The sequence below is a fragment of the Charadrius vociferus genome, unplaced genomic scaffold (assembly GCF_000708025.1).
Source record: "Charadrius vociferus isolate BGI_N301 unplaced genomic scaffold, ASM70802v2 scaffold101, whole genome shotgun sequence".
NCBI classification, from domain to species: Eukaryota; Metazoa; Chordata; class Aves; order Charadriiformes; family Charadriidae; genus Charadrius; species Charadrius vociferus.
Genome location: NW_009646941.1, coordinates 2,473,730 through 2,496,538, shown reverse-complemented (window position 1 = coordinate 2,496,538; position 22,809 = coordinate 2,473,730).

The following is a 22,809-nucleotide window of genomic DNA, read 5'->3' as shown; positions in this document are numbered from 1 at the left end:
AACAGGTCAAAACGCCTTCTGTTTATCAATGGCAACTCCGTCGGATCCGTTCCGAACTTGCCTAATTGGTTTTCCATACTTGCATTTACAGGATTTTAAGGGTTATGTTAGTAATACAAGTCTGTTAAAGGACACCTGGCTAACGCCTGAGAATCGAGATATCACATGCCATGCCTTATACGGCACTGGCGACCCGGGCAACCTATGTCCAGCGAGCGCCTGGCATTACTTACAAGCTGCTGTTGTAAATAGCCTGAACAAGCCATCTCCGCTCCCCTTACAGGAGCTGGAACTATTGGGGTCTCTACCTGGCTCGGAGAATAATGCGCAAAGTCTGTCTTTTTGGGTTGCATAGAATTTGGAGGGGAGAAGCCGGTCCTACATGCTCGGTTGGATGGAGTTTTAGTAGTACAACCTTTGCAGGGTACCAGAACGTAACACCCGGTGAGCCCTTTAATAACCAAAGCTTACATTGTCAGCACGGAGGGGCAACTCTAGCGATCAAAACTCCTCCGTACGGGATTTGGAATAATGGCACTCCAAAAGATTTGCCTCCTGGTTACTTTCTGATATGTGGTGATCGAGCTTGGGGAGGAGTGCCCAGCAGGATTTTGGGGGGACCCTGCTACTTAGGACGACTTACTCTTTATGCTCCATCAATCACAGCCTTAAGGGCTTCACGGAGGAAGCGATCCTTTGAAACATATTTTACCCCTGAATGTGCAGATAATGTACAATTTTGGGATCGACCATCTCGAATATTTGCAGGGTTACTAACACCTGGAGTCGCAGCAGCAAAAGCTTTAACAGATTTGGAAAAAATGGCTTGCTGGAGCATAAAACATTTTAACCTTAGTTCTGAAGTAATAACTTCTCTCTTGACTGATGTAGATAGCATAAGACATGCAGTATTACAAGATAGAGCAGCGATTGATTTTTTGCTTTTAGTACAAGGACACGGGTGCAAAGACTTTGAGGGAATGTGTTGTATGAATTTATCTGATCATTCGTCCTCAATCCACGAACGGCTGACCAAATTGAGGGACAATATGCAAAAATTGACTCGGCAATCCTCATGGCTGGACAGTATGTTCTGATGCTGGGGGTTGTCGGGGTGGTTGCTCGATTTGGCCAAGCAAGGCTTAACCATATTGCTTATAGTGTTGCTTGCTGTTATACCATGCTTATTAACATGCTTAAGGAGAACGTTGGAAAAGTCTATGGGAAGAATGTTTGCAGGAGCTTGGGTTGCTCAAAAACAAAAAGGGGGATTTGTGGGAGAATTTTTAGAGATCAATGGTCACCCTGTGAGCACCCCAAGCACCGAGGACTTGTTGACGCCAGTGTAAGCTTCAAGGAATGTAGAAGGTCAAATTGTGTTTTGTGAACGGCTGAGTTAAGTGGAGGGACGAAAGAACTGTTGCTAAATGTACCAATAAGCAGGATTTTTGAGTAAAACATAGAAGTAGATAACTATGCGAGTGAACAGCTGGGGCTAGCTAATCATATAGTAGAGATGCTTGTTTGAACTATGCATGTAACCAATTGCTGCTTGAGTGTTGCGTGGCGCGGGAGAGAACTGTGTATAATAGCTGAGCTATCTGCAATAAAGTGGCATTTATCCTGATCATATTGGTCGTTGTGTATCTGCCCAAGCTTCCACGTCAACACAGATCCACAGAGGCTTGAATATTACCTGTATTTGTGAGGTCCAGCCAACTCCTACGCTGGAAGGAGAGACTGTGTTTGTAAGCAGCACAGTTTGAGCTTCCAGGAAAAGCCATGGATTCAAACATTGCCTGCAACTTTAGAGCAAGATGAAGAGCTGAGGGCAGATACTCCTGGGAAAGCTTCAGTGTGCACTCAACTCAGTGATGAACCCACCTGAGCAGTTTAACCTCCATCCAGGGTAGGAAAGGAAGCCCAGGATCAAATGGTTTGGAAGCTGGGGAAGAAGTGTTGTTTCTCTACTGTTATCTCTGAACAAAGACAATGTAAAATGAAACATAGTTTCACTATTTCCTGCCAGCATATGACTCTTGTGCCAGCTTTTCCTTGCTCTCTCTCTCTGTTACGATTTTCCATCATCGCTTGTCTTGGAAAACTATCTGCTTCACCCCTGAGTATAAAGATTACAGAAACTAATGCATCTCTAAAAGCAGTATTATCAAACTTCCTTCCATGGTAGTTTACCAGCTTTAGCAACTCTCTTCTGCACCCCAGGGAACACGAAAATGCTTTTTTACACAGCCTTGCACCTTTTGAATGTTGGTTCATATTCTGACCAGGATGTAAGTTGCAAAATATAACTATGTCAGTTGTGTCTTTTCAGATAACACCATGCACAAGCAACATACAGAAGCTGTTGCCAACTTTAATTGTTGTTGCTAAACAGAATTGCTGAATTACTATGTGGTGGACCTTTCTACCTGCTCTAGTATTACAGGGATAACAGAAATAGGAGACATTCCACCTGACTTCCCACCAGCTGGATGGATCATTGTTTGCAGGAGAAGGCCCAAATCTTTTCCTGACTAATCCAGTCTTAGGTTCTGAAGCATGGGTTTCTTTGTGGGTTTTTCTCACCAAGCTCAACTGTTTCTCATCTTTTCCATGCTCATGGAACTTGGGGGGATCAGAAGGCATCCCAGAAGGGGACTCATTCTTTTTGCCAGTTCATCCCATGGTTGTTGTCTACACACTAGGCTTGAGGGAAAGACTTGCTTTTAGTTCCCTTACAAGAGCTCCAAGAGACCATGACTGCACATGCTAGGGTGATCATGGCTCTGTCACAGTATGTGCCATTAGGCACTTGCTCAAGGGCAAGCATGTGCAGATACTATTTGGGGTGTTATAATTAAATAAAGAATTATAAAGCATACAGTTTGGCAACGTTACTCAGGAATACTTTATTCCTGCAATATCAGTTTTCACCCACTCTCCTCAATTCCACACTCTTTGCATCAGGGACACTGTAATAAACAATAATACCTGAGCACAAATGAAATAATGTAATACAGTCTTATTAAAAAAAATGACCCATATGGTTTGCCAAACCCAACAACATCACTGACTTCAGCATAACATAGCCTTTCCTCTTCCATTGGTCTGATTTTTTTGTACTTTAATGTCTCTGTTTCCTAGGTAGTCCTGCACATGAACCTGAAACATCAGAGGAAACAGTCAGAAGGGACTTCAGGAGTTTGGATAGCCTATCTTGAAACCTCATGACACATCACTACACTGATATCATTTTGGAGAGATGATGACCTAAGCATCTTGAAATCTTAATTGACGAAAGTTAACACAGCTGCTCTAGGTAATCTATTTCAATGCTTTGTCACCCTTACAGCTACCAAGCGTGTTTTCTAATGTCTGGGACTCCCAAGTGTTGCCTCACGAAATAAACAAATGTGAATCATAGAATCATAGGATGATCTAGGTTGGAAGAGACCTTTAAGATCACTGAGTCCAACCATCAACCTAACACTGCCAAAACCACCACTAAATCATGTCTCTAAGCACCACATCTACCTGTCTTTTAAATACTTCCAGGGATGGTGACTCCATCACTTCCCTGGGCAGCCCGTTCCAATGCCTGACAATTCTTTCTGTGAAGAAATTTTTCCTGATATCCATCCTAAACCTCACCTGGAGCAAATTAAGGCCATTTCCTCTTGTGCTATCACTTGTTACTTGGGAAAAGAGATTGATGCCCACCTCGCGACAACCTCCTTTCAGGTAGTTGTAGAGAGGGATAAGGTCTCCCCTCAGCCTCCTTTTCTCCACACTAAACAGCCCCAGTTCCCTCAGCCTCTCCTCATAAGACTTGTTCTCTAGACCCCTCACCAGCTTTGTTGGCCTTCTCTGGACACGCTCCAGAACCTCAATGTCTTTATTGTAGTGAGGGGGCTAAAACTGAACACAGTACTCAAGGTGGGGCCTCACCAGTAATGAATGCAGCAGGACAATCACTTCCTTAGTCCTGCAGGCCACACTATTCCTGATACAGGCCAGGATGCTGTTGGCCTTCTTGGTCAGCTGGGCACACTGCTGTCTCATATTCAGCCGGCTGTCGACAAGGTCCTTTTCTGCCGTGCAGCTTTCCAGCCACTCTTCCCCAAGACTGTAGCACTGCATGGAGTTGTTGTGACCCAAGTGCAGGACCCAGCACTTGGCCTTGTTGAACCTCATACTATTGGCCTCTGCCCATCGATCCAGCCTGTCTAGATCCCTCTGTAAGGCCTTCCTACCCTCAAGAAAATCACCACTGCAGCCCAACATGGTGTCATCTGCAAACTTACTGAGGGTGCACTCAATCCCCTTGTCCAGATCACTGATAAAGTTATTAAACAGAACCATCCCCAATACTGAGCTCTGGGGAACACCACTTGTTTCCGGCTGCCAACTGACTTTAACTCCATTCACCACACCTCTTTGGGCATGGCCCTCCAGCCAGTTTTTTACCCAGTGAAGCATACGCCCATCCAAGCCATGAGTAGCCAGTTTCTCCAGGAGAATGATGTGGGAAACAGTGTCAAAGGCTTTACTAAAGTCCAGGTAAACAACATCCACAGCCTTTCATTCATCCACTAAGTGGGTCATCTGGTCATAGAAGGAGATCATATTAGTCAAGGAGGACCTGTCTTTCATGAATCCATGCTGGCTGGGCCTGATCACCTGGTTGTCCTGCAAGTGCTGCATAATGGCACCCAGGATGATCTGCTCCATATCTTTCCCAAGGACCGAGGTCAGATTGACAGACCTGTAGTTCCCCAGATCCTTCTTCTGGCCCTTCCTGGGGATGGGCATCACGTTTGCTAACCTCCAGTCAACTGGGACCTCCCCAGTTAGCCAAGACTGCTGATAAATCATGGAAAGTGGCTTGGTGAGCACTTCCACCAGCACCCTCAGATGGATCCCACCCAGCCCCATGGACCTGTGTGTCTAAGTGCCATAGCAGGTCCCTCACCATTTCCCCTTTGGATTATGGGGGGCTTCATTCTGCTCCCCACCCCTCTCTACTAGCTCAGGGGGCTGGATACTCAGGGAACAACTGGTCCTACTGTTAAAGACTGAGGCAAAGAAGGCATTAAGTACCTCAACCTTTTCCTCAGCCTTTGTCACCATGTTTCCACCCTTGTCTAATAACGGATGGAGATTATCCTTAGTCTTCCTTTTATTGTTAATATATTTATAGAAACACATTTTATTGTCCTTAACATCAGAAGCCAGGTTAAGTTCTAGTTGGGCTTTGGCCCTTCTAATTTTCCCCTACATAGCCTCACGACATCTTTGTAGTCCTTGTGAGTGGCCTGCCCTTTCTTCCAAAGGCCATGGTGTCTCCTTTTTTCCTTGAGTTGCAACCATAGCTCTCTGATCAGCCAGGATGGTCTTTTTCCCCGACGGCTCATTTTTCAACAAGCGGGGACAGCCTGCTTCTACACCTTTAAGACTTCCTTCTTGAAAAATGTCTAGCCTTCCTTGACTCCTTTGCACTTCAGGACTGCCTTCCAAGGGACTGTTAACCAGGCTCCTGGAAAAACCAAAGTCTGCCCTCCGGAAGTCCAAGGTAGCAGTTCTGCTGACCGCCCTCCTTGTTTCTACGAGAATCGAAAATTCTATCATTTCATGATTGCTATGCCCAAGATGGCCTCCAACCATCACATCCCTCACAAGTCCTTCTCTCTTTACAAACAACAGGTCCAGCAGGGCACCTTCCCTAGTCTGCTCCCTCGCCAGCTATGTCAGGAAGTTATCAACACATTCCAGGAACCTCCTATTGTATTCCCTGCAGATATCTGGTAAATTGTAGCCCCCCATGAGGACAAAGGCTCACAGTCTTGAGACTTGTTCCAGATGTTTATAGAATATTTTATCTGCCTTTTCATCCTGGTTGGGTGGTCTATAACAGACTCGCACCATGATATCCGCCTTGTTGGCACTCCCCCTGATTCTTGCCCATAAATACTCAACCCTATGTCACCATCATTTAGTTCTAGACATTCAAAACACTCCCTAGCATACAGGACCACCCCACCACCTCTCCTTCCTTGCCTAACCCTCTTGAAGAGTTTATAGCCATTCATTGCAGCACTCCAATCATGCAAGTCACCCCACTATGTTTCTGTGATGGCAACTACATCATAGTTTTCTTGCTGCACAATGGCTTTCAGCTCCTCCTGTTTGTTGCCCGTGCTTTGTGCATTAGTGTAGAAGCACTTCAGTTGGGCTATTGGTCCTGCCACCTTTTTGCTGGGAAAAGCCCTAATTCCTACCTGACCATTTCAAGGCGCAGCCATAGTTTCTAACCCATCAATGACACTCACATCTCTGCTGCTGCGTGAATCTCCATCTGCTACCTGCACTGAGACAGCAGACCAAGAGACTTCACTAGCATCCTGTCCCATGGACATTAGCATAGCACCCCCAGGCTTACCTCTATAGAGCCTGGTTTCATCCCCTTCCCCCTTTGAATCTAGTTTAAAGCCCTTTTGATGAGCCTTGCCAACTCCCGCACCAAGAACCTTTTCCCTCTTTGAGACAGGTGTACCCAACCTGTTGCCAGTGGACCTGGTGTCATGTAAACTGACCCATGACCAAAAACCCCAAAGTCCTGCTGCTGACACCGGTCGCAGAGGCAGGTATTGATCTGCTGGCTCTTTCTGTTTCTTTCCTCATCCTCCCTTGCAATGGAATGATAGAAGAGAACACTCCTTGTGCTCCTGATCACTTAACCTGTCGTCCCAAGGCCCGGAAGTCTCTCTTGATTACTCTTGGGTTTCTTGTTGCCAGTTCATCACTGCCTGTCTGAAAAATCAGTAATGGGTAGTAATCTGAAGGACTAAAATTTCTAAGTAGAAAATATGTTTTCTCTACCCTGTATGGACATGGATACCCAACAAGCACCAAAGAGAAAGAAAGACTTACTGTTACCACTGTCTCTTGTATATATATATTATTTTAAGGCACCATCTGCAGAGAAAATAACATTAATTTAGCCAAGTCATACTTTCAAACTGTGCTTGAAGTAGTCGAAGCTGTCAGTTACTCAGTGCTTTCACAGGCAAATACTTCATGAGAAAACAAGATTTTGGTGCGTTGTGATCTAACACATTTCTCAACCACCTCTGTATAAATACATACGCTTTGAGACAAGTGCTTTCCAGGTAAACCCTCTAGGCATTCCAGGTGGTGCCTCAGCATCTCAGAATGTCTGAGTTATATGCACATGCCCCTGTGCACACTAGATATTTCCAAATAGAAGGCAAATCTAACTTTTTGGCCACAAACATCACAGTTTAAATGACAGTTTTCCCTGCAACCCTAAAAAGGTGGATTTAATTATCAGGAACACAGGGATCAACATTCAGGAATATAACAAGCAAGTAATAGCTTAAATAATTATGATATCATAGCATAAAAGGTCATGTAAAATTACAACACTGCCAAGACTACAGTGCCCTTGGGATTTGTTCACCAGATGTGGAAACCAGACAGCAGTGGAAAAAGATTGTTGCCATCTGAGAAGTTGAGACATTGCTATTAGCCTCAGTCCTGCATGCTGCTGAAAGAACAGCCTAGAGTACTAAATTAAGCAATAAGGGGTGGACGATTGGGTTTTGCAGTCCCCACTCTTTTCAGGTGTTGCAGGAATACAATCAAGATGAACAGTTGCAGCTGCTCAAAGTGTGAAAACAACTCTACGTAGGCACCATCTGTGAATGTGTTAATGCAAATATTTTGAAAAAGTGGAAAAGTCCTGTCTGATACAATTTATATTTTTAATTCATGGGTTGTGTTACAGGAAGCTTCCTATGTCAGCTTAAGCAGTAAATAATTAAACTCATGATTTAAAGAAGAATCCAGTCTTTAACTTAATTGAACAAGTCCATTTGTTTTGCTTGTTCCCACTTTATTATCTGACTACTCTTTACTCCCAGAGGAACACAGAATGATGTGCTGAGTTACCCTAATGGAGAACTCTTCTGTCATTTTATTTTCAGGGAAGAGGCACTTGCAACTGTAGACAACTAGTGCTGACACATCCATGTGCATAAAAGCAGGGATTGGGACAAGCTAAGCGAAAAAAGAAACTTAAAGGTTTCTTTGATTTGTCTCATGGTTGTTTGCATCCTGGATCATGATTACAAAAGCTTGTATTTGCAGTAACTAACTTTTAAATTTAATATTAACTACTACAGTCATTTCAAGAACACACATGATATTAGGATGTGTTGTTTAATTAAAAAAAAGTCTTTGCTTGTCACTGGCCCAGAAATATCCTTTGTCTATATTGCATACAAGATACAGAGAGATTACTGTTATGAGACAGTCACTGGCAGATCTGGATTTTATATACATTTCCAAAAATAAATACAAAAGGGTACCTCCCTTACTTTAAATCCATAATTGATTGCACTAATTTGCACAAATAACCTATGTGACTGTATTTCCTTAACTATGCCTGCAGATTCAGTTCTCTTCAGACTTACTTACATAGCCCTAAAGAGCAAATTGCCTAATGGACCGGTGGATAATTTTTTCTCCTCTGTCAGGTACCAGAAGTTGCTGCTGTTTGGAGCAGCTGAGGATAATTTATTGTTTCAGGTAATATTCAATTTTACATATTTAATATATCTTCACGTGGATAACTTGTAGCCCTTTAAGATATCATTTCTTGAAGATAAGTGGTCACACGTATATATAACCTGTTGCAGCTGTAAGGCTTTCCTGGAGGAGGCAGCTGTGGGTGGAGATGCCTCCCCAGCAATCCAAGAAGATTGGTGAAGTGGAGACAAAGGGGAGTTGAAGACAGGGCAAATGGTGGATTTACAGAGGACTGAAATCCAGGACATATGCGAGTGCTCCTATGCAAGAGAGGGTCTTAAGTACACTCCCCTTTCCACATATCATGCATATTTATAACCTTGTTTACCACTGATGAAAAAATCTGTTTGTTTTTAACGTATGGGTTATATCCATGAAAACACAGCAATTAATCTAACAACAGAAGTGAAAGATATGTGTTCAGAAAGTTTTTTCTCTGTTTCAGGCTTTGTCAACTTCTTTCAACTCCCTTCTCTGTCGTACAACTGATAAGCCTACTTCTCAGACTTTTTGAGTTTATCTTGAACACAGTTCAAATTTTTTATGAAACAAAACAAGCACTTGTTAATACACTTAGATAATTACCTTTTGCCAGTGAAAAGGTCTTTCATCCCATGTTAGTCAGGATACAGCTATCACCATCTCCCTTGTAAACAGTATATTCATCATGCTGATTTAACACTGTGGCTTAAGTTTCAAGACTGCTGATACATTTTTACAAGTTGCCTTTAATTTTTACCAAGGTTTAAATTTTTGGTATGATAATTTCTATATTTTATACCTCCTCAGGCTAAACTTTCCTGAAAACTTTCTGCAATTTTGGAGAATTAGAGGGGGGAAAAAACATTCTTCCCCTGTTAAAAACTACCTTCTCTGTAGACCTGCGCGTGGCCCTGTTTGAGGCAGGCAAACAAAAAATTCTTGTATGTGCCTTTTATAGTCCTTACTGGAAAAACAAAAAGTTGTTTGCGTATCATCAGTTTGTCAAGAATTTCCCCACGTATTGATAATAAGCCAGTCTTAGGATAAGCAGGGATTTTTTTGTCTGTTGAGGGCTGGAACAATGCTGGACACAAGTCAGAGTTATACAATGAAGGTGACTTGACTGTACGAATCTCAAATTTATGAAAATAGTGATGTAGAGAAGTGAATGAAGAGAAAAAACTTCATAATTTTATAGATTATTTGAAAAATTATATTCTGCTTTGGCCTCTACCAATGGAACTGCAAGGAGTCAAGGACGTGTAAATCAAACTTACTTCATGTGGTCGCTAACTGAGATCCTTATTGGCTGAGTATCTAACTGAAGTAATTTCAATTTAAGATGTGGAAAATTTTCTGAATTATATTAAATTCTCTGGAAGCTGTGCTTTGAATATATGAGTGGCTATTACATATTCCCTTGAAAAATCAGGTCTTCAGTGTTCCTAACTGGGTGTCCAAAATAAAAAGTTGTAACGTGAATCTCTACATTTGTTTTTATATCTGCCAAAAAGCTATCACTATCACTAATAATAATAGCAATGAAGTTTTGCAAACTCTACTGATGGCTACTTTTAGGGGAAAAAAAAAAAAAGTGAGCTGGTGAAATAATTCAAACCCTGCTTTGAAGGGGAACTGATGGGCTGTAAATAAAGCAGGGATTTGGGCCCTGTATAATGAAAGTGGCCAGAAAAGTACTTTACTGCTCCATGAGTGAGCAACTTCTGTCCATGTATTGGTAGTTACCCAAGGTAAACTATGGAACTCAGTGATATATTTATTGACTGTATCATAGTACGCGTGCACAAACACACAAATCAGTTTTGCATAGTACCTCGAAGTCTGACATTGCCTAATTTAGGTGGTCTGGATTTTTTAATATTGGTAATGCTGTTGTAACCTGATTTTGTGTATGGATTTTTGCATGTGCAAAGAAAAAGAAGAATGAAAAGAAGAAGAGGAAATGAAACAAACAAAAAGACAAGACAAAAGAAAAAGGAAAATAAAAAAGAAAAGGAAAAATAACTGCAAAAAGAAAGAGAAAAAGCTTTTTCGGTGAATAGCACTGGGTAATACAAACAGAGAATGTTTTTTATACCAATAGGTTTAAAGTGTTGGGGGAAGGTTTCTCTCTACATTACTGTGTTGAAAAGTCCTCTTTCAGAACAGTAATAATCCCATTTATTTCACTGGTAAAGTTAGAGGTTCAGTGGATTGTTCTTGTGCGGGTGAAGAAGAGAAGGGGTCATTCAGAGAGGCGCCCCTCATTTCTATGGTTTTCTTGGACAGGTAGAGTGCAATTTCTAGCCATCTGGCTTTTAATTTAACTTTTGTGGCTCATGAGACAACTTTATCTTTAGGCCTCCTTTTTGCAAAGCAGAAGGGAATTTCTATACTCATTCCCTTCAGAGATTTGTAAGACCAAATTGCCTTCAGAAAAATAAACTCCAAATGTTCCTTTGGATGGAAGTTGTGTTAATGGCAGTGCCTTGTTCTGCAACAGTTGTTGAAACAGTGTGTCAAATACCTAATGTCAAAGCCATGGTACAAGGCAAACTAATTGCTCAGGTGTTGGTTTTGGGCTTTTTTTTCCCAAGCTTCCAACTTTTGTTTTACAAAAAAAAAAAAAAAAGGTAACTACAGCCACAATTTCTTCTAAAAACATACAAATCCCTCACACTTTCCAACTTCCTTTGGGTTGCTGAGGGAGAGGAGAAGGTATCATAGAATCATAGAATGGTTTAGGTTTGAAAGGACCTTGAAGATCATAGAGTTCTAACCCCCCTGCCGTGGGCAGGGACACCTCCCACTAGACCAGGTTGCCCAAGGCCACGTCCAGCCTGGTCTTGAACACCTCCAGGGATGGGGCCTCAACAACTTCCCTGAGCTACCTGTTCCAGTGCCTTACCACCCCCACAGTGAAAAATTTCTTCCTAATGTTTAATCTAAAGCTGCCCTCTTTGAGTTTAAATTCATTCCCTCTCATCCTGTCACTACATGCCCTAGTAAAAAGTCCTTCCCCAGCTCTCCTGTAGGCCCCCTTTAGGTACTGGAAAGCCTCAATAAGGTCTCCCCAGAGCCTTCTCTTCTCCAGGCTGAACAGCCCCAGCTCTCAGCCTCTCCTCATAGGAGAGGTGCTCCAGCCCTCGGATCATCCTCGTGGCTCTCCTCTGGACACGGTCCATCAGGTCCATGTCGTTCTTATGTTGGGGACTCCAGAGCTGGACGCAGTGCTCCAGGTGGGGTCTCACAAGCGTGGAGTAGAAAGGCAGAATCACCTCCTTTGACCTGCTGGCCACGCTTCTTTTGATGCAGCCCAGGATACGGTTGGCCTTCTGGGCTGCAATTGCACATTGCTGGCTCATTGATACCATGTTAAGCCATGGTGATGCACTGGAAATGCTCCCCCTGCCATTAGAAACAGCATACTTTATCATGAACAAAGATGGTATTGTCTGCTAGAAATATTTTATGGAATTGACTTACAAATGCTTTGGCCAAATTATGGCTGACTGAAAAAAAAAAATAAAATTCAAAACACTCCTCAAATATGTTATAATTCTTGTTCAGTAATAGCTAGAAAATAAAGTAGAAGCAACTTATTTCTTTACTGAGAAGCACCAATGATTTGGCAACTTATTCAAAATGTATTAGAAAAATTTCCCGTCATAGTAGTATTTTAACGAAGAAAGCACTAAACTTTCAAAATCCATAAATATAATTGGCAGTCATGATTAGTCTAGACTTTGAATGCTTTTAGGATCTCCACAAAGCTCTTTAGAAAGTAAAATTGATGTTGCAGATTCAATGCAGGTACACTTTCATTTTTTCACATGTGAACACTCTCAAAGGAGATAGTTGATAAGTCGATGCTCAGTCTCACAAGTGCTTTTGATACTATCAGAATATGTAATTAAAATAATCGTTTAATAACATATGATTTATAGCAATTAAAACTAGCATTGATGTTAGCCTTCCCAAACACTGGAGAGCTTCAAATCAAGATACAGGTCTGAGGATTCACAGAGGGGTAGAACTCAAATATTTCTCAGGCTGGTCCAAAGCATGGAGTCAAACAAGAAAGAACGTTGTAAAAGTTAGTAAAGTTCACTGAGACCAGCAGTAACATATAAGATCAACAGCCAATAATGCCTGAATAAGTAGAATATTCTCACCTCATCTTGTCTTCTGAATAAATAAATGTGAATTGTCTATAACTAGATATTTTGAGAGGTGGCTTTAAACACTATATTCAGGATCATGCCAAAGTATGGTGTAGTTGGTATTTGAAAAACATCACAGCACAGGAAGAAATTGTCTGTTAACCTCAACATTTCAGGAACAATTTCCCTCTCTTTGAGATGGAAAGCATGCCTTGCAGAACTGAGTGTGGAAGCAATTTGCTTCAAAGATGATGCCGTATTACAGGGCTCACACCATACAGAGAGCTCATAGCAAGCCCGTGCTCTCAACCAGAAAGTGGTTCCCTAGCCTACATCTACTGTAGCAGATTGAGCAGACCAGCAGGAGCAGATCTGCAGATCTGAACAGTGTAACAGCTGATGTTGAGAACCTGGCATCCTCACTGTGCAGTTTTTAATATGTTGATTTGGGGACAGGGCATTCTCCACTCTTGGACTAGCTTCAGAGGCGTCCCAAAGACCAAATGACCACTTGCGATAGAAGCATGTCTTCTTACTTAGCTTCATCAGAAGGAATCCAGTTGATGTGCTCCAAGGCCACTCCACAATGTGAACTGAAGTGCTGTAAAAGCAGGCTACCAGGAGATTCGCATCAAGAGCACCTTCCTGTTTAAAACAAACAGACAAATTTTTCTGTGTTCAGAACATCACAGCACTCCTTTGGCATTTTGGAAGGTCAGGTATCATAACTGTAGTAGTAATACTTCTGAAAAGGGCTTTGTTTTAAGACAAAAATTATTTCCCAGCCACTATTGGCCAAGAACTTAATAAAGTTCCTTCCTAAATATCACTATATTTTTATAGGAATTTATTTTATAAACACTATGAAAGTATTTTTTCTCTAAAACCAAAATAAACATGATGCATAGATTTACTTTTTTTTTTCTTTTTAGTGAAACAAATGATCTATCATCCAGTCCCATTTCATTACAATGAAGCAGTGCATTGCTGACTGATGCTCTACAGCACAAAGACTGAGTTCTATGAAACGGATTTGTGTGCACTTGTGCTAAAATATAAAGCCTCCAGTACTGCAGGCTGCAAGTAAAATGCTGTAGGCTGGGTGCTAAGACCCTGGTGGGGTACTAGAAAACATGGAGGCCAAAAAGTCAAGTCAAACCTAGGTAATGGGGTCCCTCATTACCTCTTAAGATTAAAATCCAAATTTTACTTCTGATTTAGAAGAGGATATCATTACCACCAGAATGGGTTATCAGCACAATTCAAGAGCAGCCAAAGGTCATGTGTTGAAAGCATCAGAATCAGCTCCTGTGGCACCTTAATTTTTCTTGGAATTCACCCAACCAGTTCCAGAGAAGGTTTAACATTGCTTGGGATATGAGATCATTATAGCCCAAGCTGGTGTGACAGCAGACCATAATAGTGATGTTTCTGAAAAGACAGATTGGGAAGTGGAGACTTATAATCCGAATATGCCAGTGATAAAAGAGCTTGTTCTTCTTAATAAGAAGCACAGAATTTCCTGTACTAAACCAAATTAGTAAAGAGATTTCCATCTGGGAGATGGTACTGTGCTTTGTCCACATTATTCTAACAACACTCAAATATTTAAAGTCAGGAACTTGTCTGAAGACTATCTGCAAAAAAAATTACACTTTCTTTCTGCAATAGGACATAGTGGGTTTTGGGGCACAGTGTGTTGCAATAGTAATTCTGCCTTTTTGAGTGTTTTAGCTACTGTCGTGTAGACAGTTGCTATTTTTCCTATGAGACAGAATAGAAACAGGTGTTGCTGCCAAAAAAAAATTAAAATACTTTTTCCTAATGTGTCTTAAACCTGTTTTACTTGTCTCCACTTTACTGAACTGACACTGAGAGCCACAAAAACATTTCTGCATCTCTGGATAGTGTTCCTCCTGCCTACCCTCATTTTTTTTTTTAGTTCTTAGCTCTTCTTTGCCTGTAAATAGCTAACCTACTTTGAAGGAGGGCTTCTAGCATTCGGATATATTTACTACTCACTTTAGGAATACAGTGCAGCAGAACTTAACATCCCTGACAGTAGTGAACATCCTGTGGATTGTCTCTATGGAAAGGGCTGAGGCACATGCCATTTACTAATTAATCCATCTGGATGGAGGTTAAGCTACAAGACTGACATTGCTGGGAAAGCTTGCCTCTACCATCACTTGTTCTGCAGGAGGAAATACTGGTTGCCTTCTCTCATTATTTCTAGGAAGAAGCAGACTTTCAGCCTCCAAAACTAGCAATGTCAACCTCCTATCACAAGGACTAAATCAAATACCAAAGAGCAGGGTGCATAAAGAATTTAAGTGTTGTGGTCTAAGTGACAACACAGCTGTAGGTGGGGGTAGATGGTCACTGGCATACAGCTTCAAGGACCCCCCAAACAAGCTCTATCATATCAGCCGATGCTGTCGATAATTGCAGTGTGTCTCAAAGTGTGGAGAGGTATCGTACAGCTCATGTCTTCTGCCCTAATATTTACTCCATCTGCAAAAAGGGATAATATTACACTGTAAAAAAAAAAAAAAATTAGGTATTCCTAAAATACTCCTTAATAAAAGGGGAAAAAAAATCTTTGTAATCAACTGGCAAAAGTAAATCTGGTACTAACTCTATTTCAGACCTTGCAAAACATTTGAAAGAGGGATGGCCTTTCTGTTTCATAAATTTATTAATAGAATAATTATAATTTTTTAGCATATCCATTTGACTGTCCACGGATTGGATGTGGCTTTCTCTGAATTTGGTCTGAAATCTAACAGAGTCCATGCATTTATGGAGTTTGTTACCCAGCATGGAGGTTTTGTTCTCTGTCTTCAGAGGTTGTTAGATTGTTTGACAGTTCTTTGCAGGAAGGCCCAATAATCTTTTAATATCTTTGTGTACTTCAGCCCCAAACATCAGCTACAGTGCATGCCCAACTTTGGAAGATTCAGTCAACATTGGCATCTGGAGGTCTCATTCTGCCGGCAACAGCTGGCATGTGACAACAGCTTTGTCCTCTGGGTCACTGCTGCAGGTCAACAAAGCCTTGGAATACCTTCATCAACATAATTTGGACTTCAGACAAAAAACAGTTGGTAAAGATCATCATGGTGACAAGTAACACAAGGTGCTTCCCTTGTTTCTTTCTTATTTAGGATACTTTTGAAGAGTTCTGTAGTCTTCCTTAACTCTGGGCATCCATTAAGAAAGTATTTTGACCCTATTAGAATGTTTCAAGTGAAAAAGCAGACAAATTATTAATATTGTCACAGAATCTGTCTATTAGTAAATCTCGGAAAGGGCTGAGGATCCAATACATGCTAGTAAAGTCAGGGAGACACACACCAATTACAGCAGGCTTTATATCAATCCCTTAATGCACACCAAGTATTTAAAATGAGACATTCAGTTTCTCAAGAGTGTAGCCCTCATATGTCAAGTATAGACCTAAGTGCTACACAGAACAATTTTAACAATACCGTTCCCACACAATATTATTCCTACACTTATCTGGAAGTAATACGTGCCTTGTGTTACTTCAAGCCTGAGATGCTGAAAGCAAAAGCGGTCTGTCTTAAAAGGAAAAAAACCCAACCTTTTTCTCTGTAGATGATCTGAGCAAATGGTGTCTGTCATCTTCTCAGTAACAGAAACCAGATGTAGAATGGCCGTCCAGTCCTCTAAGTTTGCCCCCAATTTATGCTGCAGAAATTAGATTAAACGAAATTTCTGGAATTGTTTAAAAATGATGTAATTGCCATCCAAACATAGATTAAAACTCTATTACTGTTATTCCTGCTAATGCAATCATTCTTGTGTAGCTGTGTGGATACATCAGATATAATAAAACACAGTAGAAATAGCTATTTTCCTGAAATGCTTTAGCAGCTGGTACAAACTTACTGTCTTTTGAACGAAAGGATTAGATCATGGAAAGAATTGAAGCTGACTTTCTAGAACTTTCTAAGGCTTTAGATCTTTGACGAGAAGCCGAATCACTCTGTCAACAACATGTAGCAGATACAGAGGGCATTTGCTTTGGGTAGGAATAGTAACCAAAAATGGTTACTAATACTTGAAGGCCATTGGACAAGGTCAAGATTTTCCCTTAAAATAAATCTAATAAAAATCTATCAAAAACAAGGTATAAAAAGAAAAAAATTAATTTTGACAGGCTGGACCTTTGGGGGAACTGCTCTTTGAAAAAATGTTTGACTGCCTCTACCAAATCCATCAGAATGAAATCTCTGTGCTGCCTTGTGAACAGAAAGCTCCAGTCAGTTTTCAGTAAAGACAGGAAAATACCATCATCCCAGTGAAAGGTATAGTAGAGCAGAACTCTTTCATTAACAGTTTGTAATTCCCCATGGCCAAGGACCTGTGGCAATGGCAGAATCATAATTTGTTTCAGAGGCAAAGAGGAATCCAAAATCAGCCCTAAAATGATTTGTTAGTGGTGGATAGGCAATTGCTGTGGAAAAGAAAAAAAAAATTGCAGTAAAACATTAATTGCTACAGTTATACAGCTCACAAGTTGCTATCTTTTGGAGTCTTTCAAGACATCCCTTTGATCTCTTGCAAATAGAGGTATGCATGACAAAAAGACCTTTGGATACATTTCTGCACAGGAAAGGTGCTGACTGTGATTTTAAGACACTTGCACGTTGCTGTGTCTGCCTGGGAAGACCTAAATGTAACTAAGAACCAGTAGCTGTTGATTCTGCAACAAAAATACCCTAAAACCTGAGATAAAATAAGTTCACCTATAAAATCTTTTGGTCAGCCAGTCCTGTTTTTTTCAGGGCTATCCTAATCTGATATTTCCTTCATTGAAGAGGATACAGGGGAACAGTGTGGAGTGCTTTATCACTTATGGGCAACACTTCCCACTTTTAATAAATTTGCGTGAAATTATGTTTTATATGTAAATTGAGTTTTATGACATCCTAAAATATTCAGTATTAATCAAATGAACAGTAGCTTTTTATTAATACCAGTAAAATGAATCTGTTAAAATGTGGAAATGATCAGCACATTGAAACAGTCATATCATTTTTTAAGTAGGTGGTCATTCTGATGCAGAACACAATGTACATTTTAAGGAAATGAGAACAAATCTACAGGAACTTGGATTCGGTGTTGGCTGTTTCCATTGGGCTGGACATCACTGCTTCTCTGTGATAACTGTGGTTACAAAATCCCAGCCAGCCCCCACTAGCCTCCTCCCTCCACTAATTTAGCATTTATACATAGCTTGCATTTCCGTAATGGCAGTAAATTAATGAAGATTTATTGAATTTCCCTCTAGAAACAGGATCTACTTAAAAGGTAAACAAAAGAGCATAATCAGTTTAACTTCTGCAGTATAAATGCTCCAATGCAGATAGCCAGATATTGAATGGTAAAAAGACTTGGTCCTGCCATCCATTCTAAAGCTCTTTAATCACTATACCATATAATAAAGTCATATTCTCAGGTTTTTGGTACATTTGGATATTTCCCACAGGCTTTAATGGAACCAGGCCTATATGAACATGAACTAAATCCTCCTTCCCCTCTGTGTCTTTACTGAATCTAGATACATTCTGTTTATTGTATGTTAGTGTTTTATAAATAGTGAATTTTAGTGCCTTCTAGCTTCCTTTGATCTAAATGCCCAAGATTGACTCTTTTCAAGATATTTGCATAGCTTGAACATGTATTGTGGGCTGGCATGAAAATCACCTGATGAGCCTCTAGAGCCTGTTACACTGCAGGTCTGCCTATACAACTGTAACAGTCCCACAGTGCTCGAAAAAACTGTGAATTTGTACAGCAGACAAAGGAATCTCGTTGACTGCTTCATTTTCAGGCATTTCTGAGGCAGAAAGTAGGAATTCTTTCCACCTCCGTAGTTAAACTTCATACTACTTTTTTTCACAAAGTAAAGGGTCACAGATGCTGCTTTAAGCAATCTGAGCAGGCAACACTGTAGTGAGGCAGGGTAAGGCATATAACTAACCTGATCTGTCTTAATGGAAGGCAATGAAGATTAAAATCAGCTTCAAAGACAGAGCAAATGGAACGACCAGTGATCACAACTACTGTGCAAAAATTAAAGAGAGGCAACAGGAATTATGTTGAGAGGGACATCCAGTTACCTTCACCAGCTGTTGCCACTGCTGAAATACATGCAAATTTGCATTTTTGATCCCACATTTCCCCACAGTTGTCTATTGAACCTCCGTTAAGGTACTTAAGATGACAAAGCACCTGTGATCTTAACTGCTGAAGACATTTACCTCCCAAAATCCTCCATTACTGTTAACTGCCTGAGAAAAAATACTTCTCACAACTGTCAAATTGCCAATAAGGAGCGTTAAAGAAAAGCATTGGAGATGGAACCACCCTTTAAATTCACCCTGGATCTTGGCACAGACAGTCTAAGAGGCTCTGGAGCTAGGCTTCTGCTTTGACACATCATTTTCTCAAGAGAGAGTGGGCTAAAGGATGTGGCACTCACCTGAAAACCTTCGCATCTGAATTTCATCTTTTCAGCTCCCGAGTTCTCTTGAGAGCTGATCTTGTTCCTGTTTGCATATTTCAAGTAAATTCACAGAGCTTAATGAAAATCTATTTATGTCTGTGGAAATGAAATGTGTTTCTTTTCTTTTTTTTTTCATAAATGAATGTAAAAAAAAAAAGCATAAGGGCAATGAAGGCCAGACAGTGAAGACAAAAGTATAATCAATTATTTTACATGACAGCATAAAATTAAAGGCCCCCTTTTTTGCTTTTTCAGAAATATATTTTTTCAGTTTGAAATTCTGAATTTCTTTTTCAATTTAGAGAAGAAAAAATTGCTGTGAATACTACCTCCCATAATACTTAATGAGATAACTTGCTTCTGCTTTTCCTCTGGAATTTCTCAGTACTGCCCTTATTCAGTAATGAGGCTGACCTTGTTTCCCTACTTCTCATAAGTACTGCAGAGAGCAATGCTTGTCTACATATTGCAAATCTGGGAGAAGCTTGCACTTCTGAACTGTTGGTTGCCAGTGTAGTAACTGTTAATTATGGTGAAAGGTCACTGTAAATGTTCTATTACATGAGGCAGCTGTTTGAGAAGGACCAGAGTGCATCTCATGCCAGGGTTGGGGGAATAATGGAAAAGGGATTTGGCTACGTTAGTCTGGTTACAAGCTCTATCAAGTCTCAGTTTTGTCTCCTTAATTTTGAAAAACGTTCATGGTATGACAGGCAAACATGCCAGGCAGGTGTAACTTGGCATCCAGTCTTCTGTCAAGGCAGGCAGGAGGGTAGGTGTTAGGTTTTGACAGGGTGACCAAACATGAAGAAAAGGAGAAACTCTCTTGCTGCTTAAGTAAGTTAAGTAACTTAAGTAAGTTCACCTGTTCCTCACTACAGTTTATCAACACACAATGTCCTGGTTTGAGGTAAAACAGAAACAACTTCCTTTTCAGTAATTTTACCTTTCAGTTAAGTCTCTTCTAACTAACTGCACCTCCTGAAATTAACAGCATATTTTTCAGAGAGTGACTGCTTCTAGCAGATAATGTCTGATGTTTACAGATAAAATATAGTTATTATAGTCAATATTAGAGGGGCCCTGCCTCCAGCAAGGAGGAGGAGAGGGACAACCGAGTTTATTGGACTGTGTGGATTTGATGTCCTGGAACGTTAGAGCAATAAAAATATAAAGCCCTAGTGGACACTGGTGCACAGTGTACCCTATTGCCATTGAATCATAAAGGGGCAGAATCTGTCACTATTTCTGGAGTGGTGGTGGGGTGTCTTAAGAACTGACTATATTGGAGGCCGAAGTGAGCCTAATTGGGAATAAATGGGAGAAGCACTGCATTGTGACTGGCCCAGATTCTCTGTGCATCCTTTGCATAGACTAACTCCAGAGAGAGTATTTTAAGGACCCAGAAAAAAAAGTCCCTGGGGTGCATGAAAGGAATATGTTGGGGAAAACTGTTTGGGTTTTTCCTACTTTGGACAAAGGCAAACCCATTCATGGGACTTTTTTCACTCAAGGACTAGGATATACTTGGTGGGTGATCAGAAGAATGGAGGAGTTCAATGTGTACCTCAAGGGAATTTAACCCTGAGTGAGAATATTCAATTCTGTGCTGTATAATGTTAATTGCTACATAATACTAACAGTGTTCAATAAGTGTTTTTCAGGATAACATAGTGGTGATGAAACCTGAGCTAGATTCATCAAGTGGCATCCAGCAAACTCTTTGAGGTTGCCTATTGGCACAAAACACAATCAATTTCATACCATCTTTACTGCCCTGAGAAACTGCTATGATAGATGGAATACTGCAATTATGAACTAAATGAACCTAATGAACTTTTGTGTATAAAGATAAATCATAAATCAGTGACCTGTATATATATTTGAAGATTTAAAAAAGCAGCAGTGACAGGTGTGGAATAAGGGGTGTGATGTCCTGGTTTGATTTAAAACAGAACCAGTTTCCTTTTCAGCAATTTTACTTTTCAGTTAAGTCTCTTCTAACTAACTGCACCTTCTGAAATTAACAGCATATTTTTCAGACAGTATCTGCTTCTAGCAGATAGTGTCTGAGTTTTATAGTTAATACCAAGGAATGGTATGCAGAGACGCTCTTGCTTATAGCTATTGCTATCGCAACCAAGGTCAGCTAACTTTGTTATGTACCAAGTTGGAGGGTTGGAAGCAGAAGAGTGTAATGGGGTCACACCTGTGTGGAGGAGTGGACAGGGTAGGTGAATAAAAAGTGACTGATGGGGTATTTCATCCCATCTGCATCATGCTTGGTATAAAAGCTGAGGGATCAAAGGGGTCAGCATCTTTCATCAATGGCCGGTGTCCAAGGAGGACTGTCTGTTTGTCTGCCTTTGATCCTGATCCGTGCGTTCCTGAATCCAGTTCCGGAATCCAGTTCCCATCCATTGCTGAGCCCAGTCTGGGATTTTCGCAGTGACTGCTGGTGATGTGACTGTTATCCTGGGAGCATGGTATGCAGAGACGCTCTTGCTTATAGCTATTGCTATCGCAACCAAGGTCAGCTAACTTTGTTATGTACCAAGTTGGAGGGTTGGAAGCAGAAGAGTGTAATGGGGTCACACCTGTGTGGAGGAGTGGACAGGGTAGGTGAATAAAAAGTGACTGATGGGGTATTTCATCCCATCTGCATCATGCTTGGTATAAAAGCTGAGGGATCAAAGGGGTCAGCATCTTTCATCAATGGCCGGTGTCCAAGGAGGACTGTCTGTTTGTCTGCCTTTCCTGATCCGTCGTGCGTTCCTGAATCCAGTTCCGGAATCCAGTTCCCATCCATTGCTGAGCCCAGTCTGGGATTTTCGCAGTGACTGCTGGTGATGTGACTGTTATCCTGGGAGCTCGATACTGGTTTTGTATATATTATATATATATATTGTTATTTTCTTATTAATATTATTATGTTTTATTTTTATTATTAATATTTCATTAAAGTAGTTTAATTTCTTTTCAGCCCATAAGCCTCTGTCTCTCTTATTCTCTCTCTCTTCTCTTCTGGGAAGAGAGAAAGAAGTTAAAGAGAACATGTCATTCATTTAGTGGCCAGCCTAGCCTAAGCCACAACACACAGAGAAGAGAGAAGCACAGAAAATTCTGCTGCAACTTTCCTATTCTTCATTCCTCCCAGAACATGAGGAATGCTTCCACACTTGGGCCCTCACCTGTAGAAATACAGTAATTGCCATGTACCTCAAAAGACCTCTGACCTCTAGCAACTGAGTAAGATTCTTCCCCAGAAATATCATTGACTCCTGACCTAGAAGACAGTAACTTACACTCCAATACCACCAGGATATTGAGAACCACCTTTGTCAACACAGTAATAAATGCCTCAGTACTGCCCACTCTGAAGACATCCCTGGGTTGCCATGAGCAAGGGTCTGGGGCTGTGAGATGAGGTAGGGTTCTTCAGCATCTCAAGATAAGAACAGAAGATCTGGCAAGATTAAAAACCAAACAAAGACAAGGTCTAAAACTCATCACAAG